At 44.0% G+C, this 22,261-nt stretch overlaps 1 long non-coding RNA gene across 2 annotated transcripts; it reads left to right on the top strand.

Annotated features, from left to right (window-relative positions):
- Window positions 1–6,590: 6,590 nt before the first annotated feature.
- On the top strand, window positions 6,591–11,618 carry LOC109366709. Of its 2 annotated transcripts, none has more exons than XR_002113227.1 (4): window positions 6,591–6,631; window positions 8,880–8,944; window positions 10,261–10,438; window positions 10,964–11,618. It is a non-coding gene; the product is annotated as an uncharacterized LOC109366709 (long non-coding RNA). The 2 variants fall into 2 exon arrangements; XR_002113228.1 differs by having other exon boundaries at window positions 6,592–6,631; window positions 8,827–8,944.
- The last annotated feature ends 10,643 nt before the right edge of the window (window positions 11,619–22,261 follow it).

Here is a 22,261-nt window from a genome sequence, read left to right as displayed (position 1 = left end):
AAAGGAAAGTGGATTAGGAGGGAAGGAAGGTGACCTAAGGTATGAAAGGGATATGAGAAAGCTGGTCGAGGCTAGTTACTGCTCAGTTTGGGGAGAGGAGTGCCCACAAGGGTTTAGAGTACCCAAAGAGATTCTGCTCTGGATGTTTCCGCAGTGTCAGTTCTCCTGGTAAACAGCCTCCTTAGAAACATCAAGAATTGAGTTACAGTGTTGTGTCTAGTTAACTCATTTGCAAGTTACAGGGACTCTGGGGACTTCAGTTATATTTAGGCATTCTGTGCCAGTGATTGACTGAGCTTAGTGTAGTTTTCTCTCTACCGAACTCTTGAAAGCTTTTGCATTTTTTCTTCAATTTTTTTTGCTTTCCTTTTTTAATGGGGACATTCATGTGTCCCTCATGCTGTGTACAGTGAAACACATGCCCTGGAGATCACTTACATGTGTGTGTTTAGGTGTATCGCTGCCATCCACAGTACCACAGTACCACAGCACCTACCACATCCCATCAGGCTCATCAAAGATAACTTTGGCTTTCTTCCCTGTTCTCTTACCCCATTTTTAATGAAAATATCACTTAGCCTATTAAAGCAAATTATTTCCTTCTCATGGCAAAATCCTATTTCAGTTTAAAGGGATTCAAAGGCAAGACAGCCTGAATGAAAGCCCTGCAGAATGAGTATTATCAGAATGAGTATAAAATTTTTCTCAGTAAGTAGTTCCCAGTGGTTCACTGAAAGAAAGTACATGGTCAAGTGTGATTTTTCAGGGCTCAGATTTGGACCTGGTAGTATTCAGTGTATCCTTTAATCCTACAGATGAATGAAATGGGCATGATAACACTTGTTACATTTGCCTGGCTTCCCAGTAGTGCACGTACATTGCAGAACAGAATCAAAATTCAATCAAATCTTGACAGACTGGAGAAATGGTCCGGAAAGAATTAAATCAATCAAGAGAGAGCCGTGAAGTACTATGCTCAAGTAAGAATAAGTATCCTCATAGATGCGGACTTAAGTATCACATTTTCAGAAAAAGAGGCTGGAGGAAACCAAATGTGAGTTGGCAACAACACATGAAAACAGTAGAAAATGTGCTAGCTGGTGTGATCAAAAACAGAGGCATGAAGTAATGCCCTCACTGTGGTCAGGGTCAGCAAGGCCTCTGACAATGGAGATGCCATTTGTGAGAGACTATTTGGTGAAAGTCTTGTGAAGAGCAACAAGTCTGATCAGAAAGCTAGAAAACTGGAAATTAAGGAAAAGTCAGGAGGAACTGAAATCTCTTTTCTTGAAGGAAAGAAGATTAAGACAGTGGTCCTGAAGCCCTCTTCTTGACCTCTGTATTGCACAAGGAGTCATGAACATAGACTGCAGAAGAGAAGATGTAATGTAGGTAGGAAACTAGCAGAAACAAGGAAGAAGCAAGCTTGGAAAAAATCTGTGAAGCAGCAAAATAGTGCTTGAGTGAGTCAGTGTTGAGTGAATCAAGGCTGCTTTAAACTTAGAAAGAGTCTGTGGGGCTTTGAAGAACAGAGTAGACAAGTAGCTATTGGGAATAACACAAGAATAGTTGAAGGGAAGGGCGATGGGAATAGGGAATCTCTTGAGGTTACACTCAACGCTATTGGATACAACAGCTGTTAAACAATACTTCATTTCTACTTGATGGCTTTCTTTCTCAGCAGCACTTAGTTGAGAACTTTATTGTCCAGCTGCTTGAAGGACTCAACACATTCCAGTGGCTCTCAGTTGGCATGGAAATATCATTACCTTTCTCTAAGAAATCTTCACATCTGTTTGTTTGTTTTTTATACCCTTCTTTCCTTCCTCCTAGTTATTTTCACACCTATTCTTCTGTAATTCAGCAAGCCGAAGTATTTTTTCCTCCTTTGATGTTTAAATCCCATGGGTTTATTTCAGAATTAGTTCAGATTGTTCCCATAAACTGTAGAAGAGATGCAATCTGCACACAATATTAACATTCAAACTATCTAATGCTGTCCCCTGCAAAACCAATAAGTGTGCTCAATCCCTGTAACCATTAAAACCTTACATCTCAGTAAGGGTTACACATCAGTCATGTAATCATTTACTAACTTGAACAGACTTTAAAATTGACTAGTGTGGTTTACACCGTACTGTAATGCTGTTACCAAATCCACAGGACTTTTCTAATTTCCTGTATACTAGCATTTTTTATTCAAATAATTATGCCAAATAATCATTGTCTTTGGCCTTGGAGGAAATACAGGGAAGAAACTCATCTTGTTGTTAAGCTGTAAGTCTCCCATCTTAGATAAGGTAAATTTCAAGTTGATTTGCAACAAATTTTGCTACTATTTCCATAAAGATATAGGTACTTTTTCTCAAGGTAAACTATGAGAAATTGAGTTAAAGCTCAGGGTCACTTGTTTTAGACTATTAGTTCACACTGTGAGACAAATAGTGTCTGCAGATGAACGCTTCTCCATCACATTTAATCAAATCATCTCTGCGGCCTCTGCTCTATGTGCTCCCTGTTTCCAGTTTCTCCAGCCATTGGAAAGAGTTTAGGAATTGACCTTCTCTCTTAGTCTTCTCTACATCTTTCAGCTCCAGCCAGCATAGTATTCATTCTTCTGCTGTGAAATGGATCTTTACCACTCTGATGGTTCTCTCCCTGGCAGATGTAAGGAATTGCTGCTGGTTCCCGTGGAACCTGGCTTTGGTGCTTTCTTTCAGACTGTGTGTTGCTCACACCTGCTACCGAGGCCCTAGGAGGTCTGAGCATTTAATTCCAAAACCAACATACAGGTAATTTTTCCTTCCTGTGCAGTGCTAGCAACCATGGTTCAGTTAGCTGTGGGGACTCATTGAAGCATGACCAAGAGACTTGTCTTGATTTTAGAAAAATATACAAACTAATGTCTCCAAAGGATGGAGAAGCTCTGCTATACAGCCTGTTGAATGTGATAGCAAAGGAGAATATTTTGTTAATTACGCAGAGTTGAAATGGGGATGTTCTGTCCTGGATTTCAGCCCTTTTTTTTTTTTTTTGAGAACTCTTTCTGCAAAATAACCCCACTTTGTTCTTGCAACCTCTTGGTACATTGGTGCCACTCTGGGATCGAGTTCTCAGAATAATTACAACAGCAGGATTTACTTCTCTTTCTTTAGCCCTAGAATAAAAGCACAGCTGAGAACGGAACCTGTGGTAAAGGAAAGCTCACCGCAAGGCATCCCCGCCCTGCGTGCCTTCCTCCTTGGCAAGTCACACAGGGCAGGCTGTGGGGGCTGGATGTGCAGAGGGCTCTTAATAGCTCTCCTGGAGGACCTGCTTCATTTTTACTCCTACTAAGTAGGATAGAAAAGAGGAATGTATAACTTTTTAGCGCAGTGCTTCACTTTTTTTTCTAACAAATTTTTTTCCAACCTTGGTGATTCTATGATTTTGCAATCTGCTGAATGGATTAGCAGCTCGGAAATGGTGTAGTGATCACAGCAGACTGTGTTCTGTGTTTTTAGTTTCTTTTTAGTGAATATTAACAGTTCTGACTTTCCTTCCAAATGTGAAGGGTCAATAGACACAGTAGATTTTGTGACCACTGGAGTCAGAAGTGAAGACCCACATCCCCATCTTCTGGGGAGAAATGCTGTTATATGAATGGACGAGCAATGATAATATTCATAGAGTATCTCAGAATGAGGAACCCTCTGAAAACCTGTACATGCTTCTACAATTCCAGTGCCCACAAAGTTACAGTAATTTAAGATGGCACTTAAGGAACAGCTTCCCTACTTTCATATGATGCATGAGCACATACAACTGGCTTATACTGACCACTGTGTGCTGGTCAAATTTCACTTATTAAATGCCCCTGAAGCTTACTGGTGGCACATGGCTAGGAGTTTGTTCCCCTCCTGCTGCATCGCTGCACAAATACTTTGCTGGCTCAGGATAAGATCAACACCCACTGCATCAGTGTTTCTTCAGACTTGGTTTTGTTAATCAGTCTATCTTTCATTCTGGCCTTGTTTGCTGAGAGAGCTACTTCAGAGAGAGCCTAACAACACAAGAATAAAAATAGCAACACGAGTTTCAGCAAAATGTGGCATTTCATGCAAGTTATTTTTCCTGCTTTCATCTCCTGAATTTTCTTTTTCTAATCAGTTTAACCCCTGCGTAGATACCCCCTTCCCCCCAACATATTTAGGCTAGGGAGGGACTCTCCCAAATAGTGGAGGAACACGGAATTAGCTTCTCAAAGTCCATAAAAATACAACTGGGTCTGAAGTGCAGGAATTAACAGGTGTTAGTATTTTGTACAGAGGCAGCTCAGAAATAATAGTTGTGATGGACAGAAAATGACATAAGTGGGCCAGAAGGAAAATCAGCAACAAACTAGCTTATCCCCACCGGCAGGCTCTTTGCTCCAGTACAGGACAGTACATGTCTGACTGATCTGACAATCTTGGTACAGGCTTTGGCACTGCCGAACAAACAAGACGTTGGTGACAGCAAAGTAGCGTCTTCCAGAGAATGACAAAATAGCAATTGTGGGAGATGCACCAGTGTGCCCTACTTAGGGCTCTGTGCACAGAGAACTTGGCAGTCAGTGAAACAGCTCTAGGGGGTGGCAAGGGGGAAAAAGAATATTGCATCTTCGTTTGACTTCATGCTGCCCACCCAGCTGTGAAGACAGGCAGGGAAGCACAGGTCACAGCACAGAGAGTGCTGCAGGGATGGAGGAGCCCAGGTGCTAGGGATGATGTGGGCATGGGAGTCCCAGAGAAGGGAGTTCTCAGCAGGCTTTTGCAGACACTGGTCTGGGACCCCTGCCGCACAGAGACACGTGAAAGGCACCCACTTTGGCTTCACCCTGTGCAACCAGTCTACATGCAGGCTAATCACCCCTCCTTGTTGCTGAGTCTGCTGCTTTCTTCCATACCGCAGTGCCATCCAGTGCAGAGCAGTGAAGGGCAGCTGTTGTCTGCAAGAATGCTGGGGTCTTGTTTCACTCCGACATCTCTTGTGTGCAACAGCATCTTCCTCACATGAAGATGAAAGGGTTGCTCTGCCCTGTCCTTCTCCTACAACCTCTCCTCCAGAAAGGAAAAAAAGGTTAAATTCGTTTTTATCCTGCTTCTTAGCAACAGCACCTACACGAAGATCTGAGTGTAAGATCATTCCCCCCTCCCAACACCCCTTTCCAAGCAATTAGCACACTGAAACATAGGCAGGAAACAGGATGGTGATGTCAAAACTGGGACACATGAAGTCTGTTGCCTTTTTGCAAGGCTTTGCACCATATGGACCAAATGACTGAGAGCAGTTTCTGAGTCTTTCTCTTCCCTATGGAGACCTGCCTCCACTGCAGCTTTGGTTACTGCCCCAAACTGCCTGTTTTTTATAGAACCATAGAATCACAGGTATCCTAAGCTGGAAAGGGCCATTAAGATCATAGAATCACAGAATGGTTTGAGTTGAAAGGGATCTCGAAGCCCACCCAGCCCCCACCCCCTGCTGTAGGCAAGGCTGCCCCCCACCAGCTCAGGCTGCCCAGGGCTCCATCCCACCTGGCCTTGGGTGCCTGTAGGGATGGGGCATAGGGTCCTTGAGTCCAGCTGCTGGCTTCACACAGGAGCACTAAAAATTCAAACCCTGTATCTGAGAACATTGTCCAATCCATGATGAATCAAATCATGAGTGGCCACAGCCACCAAGGCTAGGCCTGGCTGTAGGGGTTTGCCTGGGGCAGCAGGGTTTTCCTTCACAAATAGGATGTCTGAGATTTCCATGGGCTACATCAAAGGAGTGCTGCAGAAGAAGAAGTGAGGCTGTACCTGGCAGCAAGCATTTCATATGGGAGAAGTGAAAGAGGCTGCAGTGGTACTCGTGTTCCTCCTACTTCTCTCTGCCCTTGGGGGAAGCTGCCAAACTAAGCTCCAGGCTGTGGCTCAGAGAAACTAGGTTGCTCAAAAACACCTGAGAAATGTGGAAAATGTTTCTGTTTGAAGTCACTTGTCTTTTGGAGCAAAGCAGAGCAGAGAAGAAAGGCAGCTGGTGACATATCCAGTGCAGCTCCAGCACCGCTGAGCCTCACTTAATCAGCCAAATTTTAAATTGCTTTCAATCTGGTCTCTGGATCTCGCTGGCAAATTTGAGGAAGCAATTTAAGACTTAGAAGAAGCCAGAGAAAGATGCAGGTCAGACAATTCATGTTGGGATTTCCAGGTGCGACCAGGTATGCCTGTGCTGGAAAGGCAGGGGGAAGCTGTATAATATGTGGCCCCACATAGTGAATTCAAGTCTTCTGCTTTTGTTGTATTTTCTTTCTTTAAAGAATAGTGCCCTAGTAGTAATACCCTAGATAGTAGTACCCTAATATATAATAATCATATATATTTATTATATAAATAATGGTATGGTAACTGTTGAGTCATGGCCTGAACCACTGACTGAGCACCTGGGGAAAGGACCCAGTCAGCCCTGGGAGCACAGCTGAAGGCAATTCACCTGTGTGACTGGAAGGGGTGGAGCCTGGCTGCACCTCTCTTAGATCTCATTTAAGGGCTGACTGCTGCTGAAGCTTGTTCTGGAGATCTCCCCTTGGTGAAGCTTTCCCCTGTGAACCTGGAATCTTCTGATATGGGTGAGCAACCTTCTGCCCTTCCTTTATAGCACCTTTCTATAGATCACACCTGTGTTGTAACACCTTTCCCGTTGTATTGATCTGTCCCATTGCCACAATAATATATGTGTACATATATTTTTTTAATAGTACCCAAGTAATGTTATTTCTAGCCGAAATTTTGTACTTCAAACTTGCAATTGAAAGCTGAGCAAGTGAAGCAGAGTGTTGCAGTGTGAGGAGGATGTCATTGGGGGCAGGAGAAAAGGTGAAGGTGAGAGGGAAATGCCTGATAGCTTCCTCACACAAGGTTTTAAGAGACTGAAACCTCTGTAAGGTTTTTCTCTTTGTTTCTTGATATTTACTGATATTTGCCCTCTGAGTGCCTCACCTGACAGTCTGACTCTGCTTTTCTGGATCCATGTGGCTGGGAGGATACATAATACCAAGTCACTCAAGTGCCTCTTCCCAAATTGCCCGCTTATCCCCATATTGGCTCTTTGGCTTTGTGATTGATCACAAGGCAAGCAGTGCTGAGATTTTAAGGAGACCTCCCCCCCTCCCCCCAAGAATCCACTTACTTACTTTAGCAGTTATGTCAGCAGCCATTACTGCTGTGAGGCAGGCCTAGCTCTGTAAGTATGCCTGGCTAAGATTATTTCCCTTTCCAAGGCCAAAACCAACCTTTTGAGGCAGTCAGTAAGCCTGCAATTAAGCCATTGGAGTAAATTGTGTTTTAGAAGCTGCAGCAACTTGTGGAAATAATCACCAGACTGGATGTTGCCAGGCCTTTTTTCCTTAGTGGTCAGAGTTATGTATAAGAAGAGAGTAACTCAGTGTAGGAGGACCACAAAATATGTTAACAGCATAACAGCAATTGAAGGGCTAACCCAGCCCAGTGAATTTGTAGGGTTTGCTTTCTCTCTCCAGAGAGCCACTGGAATAGCAATATGCTCTCCAGTTCTTTTACCTCCATCTCATTTTTAAAGTCAAGCACCATCTGTGGATAGCATTCTGTCCTGCTGTACCTGGAGGAAAGGCACCACAAAGCAGAGCTGGTTCCTGCTCTTGCCTGAGCTGTATTTAAGATGGTGTTTCCTGTGCTCTAAAAGGGAGAGATCCCCAGGAGCACATAAATATATTATAAAGCAGCAGAACCCTCAATAATTAATTTTCAGCAAGGACAAGTTTCTATGAACAATGTCAAAAACCCTTTGGATTTTCACAGTCTGTAAGGGAGAAGCTGAGAGTACTCAATCTAAAAGCTGTCATGAAAGAGGCTAAGCCAATATGATCTTATCCCCATGCAGTGGCACTCTGATTCCGGGGAAAACATACAATTTTCAGTGGTGCATGTCAGTAATAGAAGTACCAAGCAGCAGATCCCTTTTCAGTCCTTCTGTCTTACATTGCAATTGGAAATGGTCTTGCAAAGTGCCAGAATTACACCAGCCTGGAAAATCAGGACATTCTTTTCTATCAGCAGTTTGTCTGCTCATTCTTGGTGTTACTCCTTGCTCATATACAGCACATCAGTAGTTTAGGAAATTGAATGTTTTGAGTATAGTGAGGTAGAAGGGTTGATGTAGGTACTATATTGATACTGCTTTACGTGTATTGTGGCCAGTTAAACAATTCCTTTGCTGAAGTACTAAGATATAAATAGAAGGTGATGGTCTCTGAATGAATAACTCTAATAACTCAGCTCTGTATGCTGATAGTGATGGGACATGGGAGGACTGCCTTAAACTAAAAGAGGGGAGATTTAGGTGAAATGTCAGGCAGAAATTCTTTACTCAGAGTGTGGTGAGGTGCTGGCACGGCTGCCCAGAGAAGCTGTGGTGCCCCATCCCTGGAGGTGCTCAAGGCCAGGTTGGATGGCGCCCAGGGCAGCTGAGCTGGTGGGGGACAGACCTGTCCACAGCAGGGGGTTGGGCTGCATGGGCTTCAAGGTCCTTTCCTGCTCAAACCACTCTCTGGTACTGTGATCCACTCAAGTAACTCAAGCTAGGGCCATAGGACTATTTTCATGTGAACTTTGGGTGGCAGAAGGTGGTGAGGCAGTTATGCTTGTGTAAGAAAGCTGTGGTGCCTATGTGACATAGCTAGTTTAAGAAAGAAGTAACGGATGAGGAGATTTTTCTAAGGATGCAAAAATAAAACCCACGCATGAGCTGGGAATCTGCCACAGTTATTATTAGTACTCTTCTCCTCAGGAGGTGCACAGAATCTCAACTGAATGACTTATGGAACACCTGTATTATTGCAGGCAGTTGTGTGTACACATCTGGGACAGAGAAGCCATGCTTCCTCACGAGCAAAATCCAGCAGCAGGTATGCAGCCACTCTAGACACGGCATTAATGTTGTTTTGCTTTGTGATTGGGTTCGGTACCACTCTGACCCTGCAATTTGCTGTCATTGCTAATAGGTCTTGCCTGGCTGCAGTTTGGCACTAGCTGGGCAGGTACAGCTCGTGTGGTGGCATCTTTCTGCAAGTGCTTCCTTGACTTGACTGCAGGTTACAGCCTCTAATACAAACAAAAGCCAGACATCCCAGCTCCTGCTCTTGCTGCTGAGGTTTGAGCCAGGAAAGCTTCATATGAGGCTGCCATTTCCTCACCTCTTTTCCCAGAGGGTGTGGAAATAGGAGACAAGTTAGGCTTTTACTAAGGGTCCTGCCATTGAGAGGTGGTAATAAAAGCATAACAACTGTGTGACTGACAGCCAGAGGCAGATTTACAGCCTGGTGACAAGGACTGCACCCACAGTGGCACGTTATAGCAGCTCTCTTGCAACAGCCTTGTGGAAAAAGCCATCTCCTTTGTACCAGTGGTCTGTGAGTTCTTATGGCAGCTGCTTTACAGCTCACTTCAGCGAGTTTCCTCAGATTTCCCCAATCTGAAATGCTGTGTGTTCCTATAATCAAGATGCCAGTCATTGCTTGGAGGCATTTTTTCATACATTATTTATTCATTTAGTCAATGTGATGAATGTGGGGAGTGTTAGGAATCCGTGATAAGAGGTCTGGAAGTGGGCTTGTTTGCATTTAGTGCTGTGATTAAAAAAGAAACTCTTTGCTTGTGTAGGCAAGGAAAGTATTGAATTTATTTAATCACAAAGATGATAAAAATTGATTTCTTTAATTTCCTCTGTCAAGGAAGGAATGACTGCTAGCACAAGCACAGGGTATGATCTGTGCAGGAGATATAGTGTTGCTGGACAAAGCTGTTCTCATCACTCCCAAAATGAAGAGCAAGGAAGTTTGTGGTTAGGGGACAGAACCAAATATTTAGGAGATAAAAATCAGTGTAGAGTGTAAAATGAGAGATTTAATCAGTGCCTCACCTTGAAGACCTGGGTCTGGTTTTCTGTCTAGTATATCAAATACAAAATGGAATGTTAGAAGAGATTATGTTTGGGTTCAGACGGTGCAGAGTTTGAAATTGCCTGGTTAGGGAGTGTTCTCACTGAGAGCCTTGTTTCTGCTCTTGACAGAAGTATAGACCTTAGCAAACAGATGAGATAATCCCCCTCAAATGATTGATGCTGATGGTTGGTTTGTGGTAGTTCAGGAGTTAGTCACTGTGGCTGCAGAGACACTAAAGGTTTTACTGGAGGCACTGTATGGATGGATGTCTGTTGGTGTAGGAGGAACCTTCTTGGCCAGAAAATGCCTGTGGTGCTTCTACCCACTGTGTGCCCAGCTTTAGGCTTCCCTGCGCATCTCCATTCTGAGGCCCTGGAGGCCAGCCATCCCTTGGCAGAAATGTATTTGCAGAGCCAAGAACTCAAAGGAGACTTATTTTGCAGAGCTTTCTTCTGCTCGGTGTGTAATTTCATTTCTGATCGTGTTCAGACTGTTCCCTCTGAGTTGTTAGCACTTTGCTAGAATGTAACTTGCTGTTTTGCTGAGTACCTAGTGCTGAAGGAAAAGTTGGGAACTGGAAGATCCAGGAGTATAATGTCCTTTATCAGGAGGCCGACCAGCCTCCAAGCTGGACACAGCATGGAAAGACTTGCTTTTAAAGGCCTGATATGTCAAAAGCCAATGCTAGCTATTTGGCTAGGGGCTCCCAAGTCACCTGTAAGCTAAGGAACCATCAGTCATGAGGTGTAGCAGATTGATGCCCACCCCTGGAGACTGATGTTCCATTCCTGGAGGTGTTCAAGACCAGGTAGGATGGGGCCCTGGGCAGCCTGAACTAGTGCCTGATTTAGTAGTTGGCTACCCTACCCATAGCACAGGGTTGGAACTAGATGATCTTTGAGGTCCCTACTAACCCAAGCTATTTTATGTTTCTCAAAAAAAAAACCTTCAAAAATATATTAGTGTATTTTCTTTGTTTTCCAGAAAATATAGCAGCCACTGTCAGCACCACCATCAGTAATGCACCTTGCACCTGCTTGTTTTTTTTCTCTGAGAACAAGGAAGCTCTCCTGACACATGGCAGCACTGTACCACCATGTCACTGGTCTCCTGCTCTCAGCTTTTGAATAACTGTATCTCAGAGCTTGCAGGGGATGTGCAGAGCACAGATGGTAGACAAGCTAAAGGCTTTTAGTGAGGTTTTGGTGATGTTCCTGGGGACAGTCCAGCAGTGGAGGTGAGGTGTCACAAGATGTGTCATCCACGTGTTATGAGGTGTCACACACAGCAGCGAGCAGTGGACAAGGCTGCTGAGTGCTGAGTAAGGATGATGATACCACTGATCTCACTATCTCCTAGAGCCAGTGGTGAAAAGCCACAGCACTGTACCCTCAGCTGAAGCTGCTGGGTACAAAACAGCCAAGTGGTCAACCCCAGACTGTGGGTTGGGTGAAGGGTGTAGAGCACAGAAGTTGGGATGTGTGATTACTTAATCATCCTAGGGTAATTAGAAAATGAAACCTAATGGTTAGCCCTATTAAAAGTAATGGAAGCTTGAACTACGTGAGAAATAAAAATATATTGCTACAGCTTTCTAAAGACATCTTCACTAATAGAAGTTCTTTCCCTGCTGTTGAAATAATGGGAGTTGTTGGTTGTTTTTTTTTTACTTCTAGTGGCATGAAGTGGCTCTAAAGACAGATTTTCTATTGCCATGCTTTAAATTGATGTCAGCAAAAACAAAATCAATAGAAAAGGACCCCCAAAACACCCGTAGTGGCAATACAGAGTTGCACAACCTCTTGTTATACAGTTGATATTCTTATCTAAGCATGCAGGACGTTTTTTAGGAGGAAAAAAAAGAATCAACTGACACATTCAGTAGGCAGGAGGGTGAACAGATACCCCATGAAATCAACGTGCTCACAGGGCTGGGAGCTTGGCAGAGCTTTGCTGATGCCCCAGTGATGGCACCTCAGGGGACTGCAAGCACTCCAGCAGATTCATGGGCAGCTTCTTACATCAGTGTGCTCTTTTGAGCCAAATCCTGATTCATGCAGGCTGTGCAGCCACTTAATCTGATTATGGGCTGGAAACACAGCTGTCAGGAAGACAAGTTGTGATTTATAGATAAGTGATGGGGTTACAGAACTGCACAAGGAGAGTTAGGGAGATCCATGGGCACTACAACTATAGCATGGGGTATGTCTTTGCACCAGCTTTTTCCCTGAAAGAAAGGAATAAGAAAGGACAAGGAAGGAAGGAACCTGGGGAACTGGAATTTAGCATCAGCTAAATATAGAGATCCTGGCCCAGCTGAGACCCAGCAGCTGGGTCACAGAGCCACTCTCTGCCAGAAAGAGATGCTAAAACCCTATAGAACTTGAAATTAATCTTATGTTACGAATTTCCTTCTTGGAGACAATCCCAATAACTTTCTGACAGGACATTTTTTTTCAAAACTGTCCCAGCAGACTTCTGGTGCAGGCAAAAAGAACTATCAGTTATAACATCCATTTGATGTGAAAACTGTGACTGTGTGGGGCTTCTATGGGCTCATTTCACAAGAAACCCTCAGCAACCACAGAATTCTCATAAACATTTGAAAGCTGACAGTACTTAGGCAGTAACAAGGAAAATGGTTATCCAAAGGCATCCAACAAATCTGTGGCAGTGAGTGGAACGGAAAGGTTTGTTTGTGGTTTTTTTTTGGTTTGTTGGTTGTTTTTTTTTTTTTTTGCAAAATGTCCTTTCAGAGCTGAACCTTGAATATGTAAGCCAGTTAGTCTTTAAACAGCAGGAAAAATGTTAAAAGATAAAACAATTGAACAATTAAGTATTGTACCTTCTGCTCAGTAGATTCATGCATGTTTCAAGGCTGTGAGAACTCTGAGAACAGGCAGGACTCACCCTTCTGCCCTAGGATGGCACCTGCCAGTGACTGCTACCTAATGTGGGCTGAGGACTCCAGGTTAAGAATAGAGATGCAGAGGAGAAACCTAGAAGCGTTCATAGAAAAACAGGGCTGGAAGAGACTTCAAGAGATTCATTCCCTGTCCTAAGGCAAGGCCACTCTTGATGTCAGCTACCACCATGCCCACTGACCATGTTCCTCAGTGCCACGCCTCCATGGACAGTGACCCCACCATCTCCCTGGGCAGCCTGTGCCACTGCCTCACTGCTCTTTCTGAGAAGAAATTCTTCCTTATATCCAACCTGAACCTCCTGTGGTGCACTCTGTGACCATTCCTTCTCATCCTATTGTTGTTTCCTGAGAGAAGAGGCTGACCCCCACCTCACCACAACCTCCTTTCATTGTTGAGAGTGATAGTCTCTCCGAGCTGCTTTTTTGCCACACTGAACAATCCCAGTTCCCTCAACCACACACCCTAAGACTTGTGCTACAAACCCTTCACAGCATCATTGCCCTTCTTTTGACATACTTCAGGACCTCTGTATCTTTCTTTGATAGATAGTGTCTGTGTTGTTCCAAGGGTTTGTTTTTTGGGGGGGAGCTGAACATTTCTAGGCAGCTCCTCTTGCTGCTTGTTGGTGTCCACCATTAGGAAAAACTGCCTGCAAGCTGCCAGGGTCTCCCCAGGCCTGTCCTTCTCTGACCTCACAGATGGTTTTGCATGAGAAAAATGAACCACACCTGCTCTGGGCTGCCGCCAGGAGGGGAGGTTTTGGATGTTTAAGCATGGTCACAGCCCACACACTTGGCAGCAGTTCAGCTCTGCTTGCTGCTGGCCACTTGTGCAAGCAAGCATCTGGTATCACACATACATCGTATCAGGTATAATGGAGAACCAGCTGCTGGGAGGCATAGGGTAATGTGGAGAGTAGGCGGTATGGGTGCAGCAGTCCTTGCTTGGTTGTGGTGGGAACACTCCTGTACATGACAAAGAGCACTGAAACTTGTGCTGCTTGCAGTGAGGAGTGAATGGGTTGATTCAAGTAAACAGCATCAAGCATCACCTGTTGCTACTAGTTTTCATTTGCAAAGGAAGTACTTTAAGTAAGGGATTTTTAAAGCCAGTAATCAAGCAAACAAAAGCCAGAGAAGTTCATATCTAAGTCAGCACACATTAGGGAACGTGCAATGCCCAGCTGCAAGCACTAGAGCACTCCAAACAGCAGTACACGCTGATGATGCTATGCTGTACTGCTTTCATTAGCTGCTGCATAGGAATGTCTCACTGTGAAAAGTGAGGGAAGTCGTAAAATAGCTGCATGTTGTTTATTTGCCTAACTGTCCCAGCAGGAGAAGGGCTTGAAATCCCAGGAAAGATAGGGTGGGAGCAAGGGAACAGTACCCAAGATTGCAAAGTATGGACCAGCAGCCCCTGGAGAGAAAAACTCTCCTAATAAAATGTTTTGCTTGCCTCCCTAGTGTCGCATGAGAGTTTTGACAGGAGCAAAGTCTTTCTGTGTGTTGTCAAGATGGTGGGTGAAACAAAGTGCTTGTTAAAACTTCTCTAAAACCTTTTCTGGATGTCACTTGGTTGTGATTGCTTGGATGCTGCTGCAGCTGCTTGCTTTACAGAGTGCAATGCCTAGATTTCTGGGGAGATGCAAATAGTTTTTCCTCACTGTATGTGGTGTGGTGGAGCAACTGAGGTCCTGCTGTGAGTGACCACTTCAGCCTCTCAGTGTTGGGCTGAGCACAGTGTTCACCTTGCTATGGCCAACTGAGGTCAGCACTCTGGAGCATCAAGCCTAAATGCTTCCAAGGTGGAAAAATGAATCCCTCAGCTTTCAGTGCCTGCAAAGCTCTTGTCTGGAATGTTTTCGTCTTACACTCCTGCCTGCCTGCATTTCCTCACCTGAGCCTCACCAGGACCTGTGTGCTGCAGGTACCAGGCACTGCTCTGCGAGCGCTTCCATTTCTGGAGACAGTCACAGCAGCATATGGTTTGGGAAACACAGCTTTTTTTAAACAAATAACCACATCCCTCCTCCAGCTGAGCTATTGGAGCAGCCCAGCTAAACTCTGCTCCATCTGCATTAAGCGTGGGAGCTCTGCAACTGCACAATAAGGAATCTCTAATGATAAGATACATTAAAAAAGCATGTTGGAGATGAGATCAAAATAACTTGAAATTGGCACACTCTAAAACTTGGCAGAGAATCTGCTTAGAAAGTTTATGTGGCAGGGAGGAGTGTCATCCCCCAAATGCTGAGGATTAAATTTCCAAAATTACGGCAGGGCTATGCAGTAACAGCTCCATAATATTTTGATTCAGAAGGAAGCAAATAAGATACTGCAGGATGTTGCTGCCATAGCACACTCCTTTACAACATTCTCTTTAAAGAAAACAGGAAAAAAAGATCTTCCCATTGCTTAAAGATATGTAGGGGCAGAATTCAATGCAAGTTTGCTAGAACTTCTTCCCTTGCTACCATTTTCCACGTGAATCTATCCAGCAACAATCTATGTTAACAGAAACCCAGCTGTAGCCAAGCAGAAAATCTCCTGTTTAAAACCATGACAGCCAGCAGTGGTTTCTTTAGGATCTAACCAGTCTGACATGCTTTTCTCCCTTGCTTTCGTAAGATTTCTCTATACCTCATTTCTGGTCAACCCCATTAATTTAGCATGCACCCTTCCCTGGTCCTTTGTTTTTGAACAGTGATGTGCAGTGGTCTCTAAAAGTTAGGGGAGGATGACCTGGTTTTTAAGGCTCCGTTTCTGACACTTGTGGTGTTCAAGACATTTGAGGCTCGGATTTAAGATGCAGCCACATCAGGAACGCAGGAACTGTTCTTGCTTTGCAGATTAGCTAGTCCTTGAAGTCAGGTTGCTGGGTATCAAGTAGCACTCTCTGTTCCTCTCTCATGGGTGCTCACCACATCACACAAAACAGAGAAGTTTCCCATAGGCTGTGTGTCTGTTCAGGGCGCAGAAGGAAGGCTATGTGTTGTTCTCTCCAGTGCTGCATTACCCACACTCTCCATGCTTGAGTTCTGCTTTTATTCTGGAGAAGGTCTCTTGCTGCATGCCATGACAGAATCTAAGCCTAAAAAAATAAGGTAGGCCAACAAAATGTTTCTAAAGACTAGATGAGCAACTGAGATTCATAACACCACTAATATAAAAAAAAAAAATGACAAATACAACAGAGAAATTGATTGCTTAACACACAATAATTCCTTATGCTTTATCCCAGTTAACTCCTCAGTACTGCTTGTATTAGAGGAGCTGATGACTCCATCACTCTGTTTCACCCTGGCATTCCCCACTCCTTCACAGGCACAAGACACCTTTTTCTCTCAGTTAGCATTGCTAGGGTAAACTGCAGTTTTCTGAAGCTATTGCTTAATTCTGAGTGAGCTTGTCTTGGAGTCAAAATCTTTTGCTTTTAATCTGAGGAAGAGCTCCTGTGCCCCAAGGCATGTCTCTCTATTTTCAGTTATGCCTGTTGATTTAATAAAAGAAAGTCCCCTCGGACCGGTCTCACTGCTAGCATTAATTTACAGGTTTCTCCCATTAACATCAGAGGCTTTTGAACCTGTTGACTAACATCACCACTAGTGCTGAGCAGTTTTACTGAGGAAAGAAAGCAGCAAGTGTGCATGTGAGCTTTAAAACTGCCCCCGTTTGTGTCTTATTTCAGACAGAACAACTACCTTGCACTGTGAGAACAGACCTTGAAAATGCTGAAATTCGGAACTGGGTTATATTCCTGACTCCTTTATTATACAATTTGTAAAATCAGGCATAATGACAGATACTTTGTATCTGGCATCTGGTTCTCCCACAAACTCCAGTAACTTAATGTAACTCCATAGCTTTGCTGTATTTTCCTCCCTATTTGTTCATATTGCCAAATATTAAATGTCAGCAGTTAGCAAGTAAAACCACTCACATCTAAATGGTATTCCAGCAGAACGCCTTCCAATCCAAAACAAATATTTGGTTTTATTCCTGACACTATAAAAATTTATTTTACCAACCACTAATCTACTTGTAGTAGGTCACTAGAAAACACACTGGTTACCACTGATACTATCTTGATATCATTCTCCAAAGAGAAAGCAGCCCTAAAATTAACTTTAGCAATCCTGAATTCCTCAAGAACATTGTTACAATGATAAAGAAGTTGCAGAGGGAACAAAGTGAAAAGATGTTACTGTTCAGAATTATGTGCTGTTATGAATACGGACACAATATAAGGTAGTAAGTAGAGTACAGTGGAAAGCTTTCACAAAGATCTCAGAAATTGTTGTGAAACTAGCTACAATGAGTCTCTTGTGTGATCCTGGTTGCTTATTCATAATGGGAAGGGTTGCACCCAGAGTGCAGATTTGGTAGGACCTGGCTACCATGTCCCCTGATGGCACTGAGACCCAGTCTAGTCAAAGCTCCTCAAAGGTCGTAGGTGCCCAATTTTCACCAGTTTCATGCACACCTAACGTCCCACTGCTGACTCCCAAAGTGTGCAACAAATATCCCAGCATCTCTCAGACCTGAGGCTTCTTTCAGCACAGCCAGGTGTCCCCCGGCAAAAAGCCCTTTATGTGGGCTTCTAAGGGTGCCATCCACCCTGCTGCTGGCACCAGTGCTCGCCTGTTCCCATCAGGATCTCTGTGATGGAGCTCAGTCAGGAAAACCCAACCTACAAAACATTCTCCAGAGCAGCTGGCTCTCCTGATCATCCTCATGGAACTCCCAACATATGCACCAGTGTGTGTGGTTTGGCACAGCACAAGCAGCTGTGTCAGCTTATGATTCAAAATGCACAATTGCCGGGGGTGCTGGCCACAGTTAAACCTTCTTGCAGCTCTAGGCTTTAACTAGCAACATGTTCAGAATACTTTCAGTGCTTCCAGACAGTAGCTCTAGGTTCCTGCAGAGGATGCCTGATGGAGTCAGCAGCCCCATCCATAAAGGGATGGATGTAACTTGAAGTTAATGAATGTCACAGACGCTTAGCATCACTCACATAAGCTAAAGAATTAATTCCTACCAACATTTCCATTTATAACATCTTTGGATATTTAGCAAAGGAAACACATTGTCAAGTCAATTGAAATCAGGACAGAAAAAAAGGAGGTGGTTAGTCCAATTAAAACATGAATGAAACTGCTGTGGCTAATGAATGTGAAAAAAGGAACTGAATGTAATGATATCAAAGTCAGCTTTATAACCACATGAGTCACCATCCCTGGAGGTTTGCAGATGACATGGAGATGTGGCAAGAAGGACATGATTAGGGGCATGATGGTGATGGGTTCATGGTGAGGCTAAATGATCCTGATGGTCTTTTCCAACCTTTGTGATTCTGTGAAAAAATGTGGAGGAGTCGCAGTGCAAACTACTCACCAGCTACACACCCTGGTGCACGCATCTTCCAACTTTGTAGCAAACTCCTCCCTTGTGCGCGCTCAGGACAGTGCTAACAGGAGCATCTCAACACTTCCCCAGTATTCAGTCTGGTGAACTGCTGCAGTAAATCTCCTCTCCTTCTGTCACTGATCTTCTTTTGCCACAACCAGGAATGTGTTCAAAAATGAGCATTGTTTAGCCGTGCTCAGTCCGTGGGCACTGGATGTCTGCCTGAGTTCACAGAGCATCTATTGCTATAGCCGTGCTCCTGCTCCAGAAAGGAGCTGCTGTCTTGTAAGAGTCACAGCTCTCAGAAAGGTATCTCACATGAGATGAGAAATGCCTTTCTTACTGTCTGCCACATTATCTGAACAAAGATATATTTGTTTTATTTTGCATTTTAATTTGATGAGCTGCAACAACTCAGCATGACTGTTTTTTTGTTTTTTTGTTTTTTTTTTGGCAACTCTTGATAATTTTGTTACTTTTTTTTCCATCTAAATTAAGGCCCATAATGTCTAGAAGCAAAAAGAAGTCACATGATGTGTATTACAGAAATGCTGATGATTGTCAGCTGCCTTTCTTAGAGCAAACAGACATGAAGGCCTTGTGAATAAGGCAGGCTTTTGTTCTGTGAAGAAACAGGAAATTCTGTCTTACCTATGTCTTATCATTTTAAAATCCAATTTTTGGAACAGACTCAGTAAGAAATGTCCCATTTTTCTGCAACAACCAGAAGTGAATTGGATCTCACTTCCCCCAAGCAAGAGTTCCTTAAAGTCCCATGAGTCCCATAGAGTCATGAACTCTATGGGAAAAGATTCATTCAGCCAGAGCTGGTAATTACATATCAGTGGCCCCCAGTCTTGGTGCCTAGGAGAAGAGACTGCAGCTCTGTGTAGGGGTGCATGGTGGGCAAGTACAGGCTGCAGGCATTGCTCTGCTCCCCTTCCTGGGGAACAAAAGCAGCCTCAGCATCCTGTTGGACCCACAGGATCTGGAAGGAACAAGAGTTAAGTTCATCTCAGCCGTCTGATAGTCTGCTTTAACAAAGATGTGCCACCAAGAGAGTTGATGTGAAGTGGACTTATCAGGGCGTATAGATCTATTAGGCATATAATTTATTTCCATTTCACAGAATCATTGAGTCATAGAATCACAGAATGTCTTAGGTTGGAAAGGATCTCGAAGTCCACCCAGCCCCACCCCATACTGTGGGCAGGGCTGTTCCCCACCAGCTCAGCTGCCCAGGGCCCCATCCAACCTGGCCTTGAGCGCCTCCAGGGATTGGATATCTTGAAGTACCAACCTGAATATTTCTGCGAAGGCATACTTTTATTCTATATAACAGAACAATCCTCATGAAGTAACTGAGACAAAACAAACAAACAAACAAAACCAACTTATTTTTACTACTTTCTTTTCACAGAGAGATTAATTAGGGTGGTCTGGAATAAGCAACTCAGCATCTGTGCCACAGTCATATTGTGAAGTCACCATGGATATGAGCTCATAAGTTGGGCACACATGTTTGCCTTCAAGGAATAAATGCCCTCTAAATGCCATCTGCCACCGGAGCAAGTAGGTCTTAAGCTTCTGCTTTTCAGTGACAGCAAGAGCAAAACTCTCTCTCTCTCTCAAACAAAAAAAAACAAAAACCCAACAACAACAACAAAAACCTGAGGAAGGCCTCCCAGGTGTGCATAATACTGCAGGACGAGCTGCTTGATGGAACAGAGAGCGATGGCAGGAGAGGGGCCTTTGGGACTGTGTACAAGTGCAGCTCTCCATTCTTCTCCAGTACCAAATAATACCAGAATAATTGTGTCGTAGTACAAAAGCAATACACAGTACACACATGCCAGAAAAATAAGAACATGACCTCCAGTCATAGTTGCAGAGGAGACAATGCTTTTCTTAGAGTTTCGACACAATTAACATTTAAGGTCCTAATAATCAGCTTCAATTAATGTCACATTCGCTATTTCCTTTCCCCCTTCCAAACTTTCATTGCATGTAAAGTATCATAATTGGTAATTTTATTGGTATGGATTTCTTGCTAGTTCCTTTGACTAGCTGCGTCTTCCATCAGGGAAGATCTCATCTCATCTGAAAAGACAGGTTTCCTACAAACATCAGAACAGAAAGCCACATCCTCCAGAAAAGCCAATTCACACAGTGTGGCTATTGAATATATAGCCCAGCAATACACAAGTCTTGAAAGTAGCACAAAGGATCTCTGAGGACACTTCAAACTGTTTATTCTGCAGGGTAGCACAGAACAATGGTTGACTTTAGTCTACCAGGCCTCTCTCTGACCTTTCTAGAGACTGTTTATCTGTGCTTGAATAGACAAATTTGAACACAAATAGCATTATGACGAAAGCATAACCACATTCCTTAAGTAGTTCTGCCATCATTAAAGATGCCACTGTAGACCTTTTAAGAAACGTCTCTTTCTGTTAGTAAAAATACTAACATCAGCAGTAGTGATTGATCTAAAATTAGTGATCTTATTGAAAAACAATAGGTAACTGTGGTCTTTGTAAACAACGATGAGACCTGCACTGGCCCTGCAGCAGGTCTCAGGCTGCAGGTGATGGGGCTGTGCTGTCACAGCAGTTGACATAAACACCACAGCGTCTCCAGGCTTGAAACACACTCAAAGTAAAAGTACCCCTTCTATAGAGCCAGAATGTTGGGATTGTGTGCATCCTCAGCAAGTTTGTGGATGACACCAAGCTGTGAGACACAGACAGCACACCTGAGGGACGGGATGCCATCCAGAGGGATCTAAATAGGCTCCAGCAGTGGGCCTGGGTGAGCCTCATGAGGTTCAACGAAGCCAAGTGCAAGGTCTTGTACCTGGGTCATGGCAACCCCCATTACCAATACAAGCTGGGAGATTAAAGGATTGAGCACTGCACTGCTGAAAATGACTTTGGGAAACTGGTGGATGGCATGCTGGACATGAGCCAGAAGTGTGCGTTTGCAGCCCTGAAAGCCAATCACAGCCTGGGCTGCACCAAAAGAAGCGTGGCCAGCAGGATGAGGGAGGTGATCCTGACCCTCTACTGTGTGATGGTGAGAGGCCTCACATGGAGTACTGCATCCAGATGTGGAGTCCTCAGTACAGGAGAGGCATGGACCTGTTGGAGTGCGTCCAGAAGAAGGCCACAAAAATGATCCAAAGGATGGAACACCTCTCCTACGAGGAACAGGCTGAGAGAGCTGGGGCTGTTCAGCCTAGAGAAGGGAAGGCTGCAGTGAGACCTGAGAGCGGCCTTTCAGTATCTAAACGGGGGCTGTAAGAAAGAAGGGGAGAGAGACAGACACTTTAGAGGGTCTGCTGTAATAGGACAAGGGGAAATCGTTTCAAACTAAAAGAGGAGAAATTTAGACTCAATTTAAGGAAAAACATTCTTATAATAAGGGAAGAGAAGCACTGGCACAGGTTGCCCAGAAGGTGGTGGATGCCCCATCCCTGGAGACACTTGAGGTTAGGCTGGATGGGGCTCTGAGCAATCTGAAGTAGTTGTAGGTGTCCCTGTTCATCGCAGGGGAGTTGGACCGGATGACCTTTAATGGTCTCTTCCAACTCAAACATTTCTATGATTCTATGCTCACCAAAGGTACTTAAGTACCTTCAGTTGATAGCTGCAACATCAAAGGGATGCTGTTTTCCAGTCCTTGTTGAAAAACTTACTGAAATACTTTGGTGCTTCTGAAGAACATCTGGGTGTATTACAAAGGCCCAATATGCACATGTAGGTAAAATATTAATTACTTATGTTTTAAGCCATACTGGATGTATCTAGCGCTCTTGCACTATGAAAGCAGAGGAAATGTAAGCAATTACAGGCAAACTGAATCGCTCCATCTACATTCCTCTTAGAAGTTTTTTTTCTATTTCAAAGTGATGTGACATTTTTGGGTTACACTTCAGGAACTCA

The sequence above is a fragment of the Meleagris gallopavo genome, chromosome 3 (genome assembly GCF_000146605.3).
Source record: "Meleagris gallopavo isolate NT-WF06-2002-E0010 breed Aviagen turkey brand Nicholas breeding stock chromosome 3, Turkey_5.1, whole genome shotgun sequence".
Lineage (NCBI taxonomy): Eukaryota > Metazoa > Chordata > Aves > Galliformes > Phasianidae > Meleagris > Meleagris gallopavo.
The sequence above is the reverse complement of the archived record's forward strand: the minus strand, read 5'-3'. Positions and strand labels throughout refer to the sequence as shown.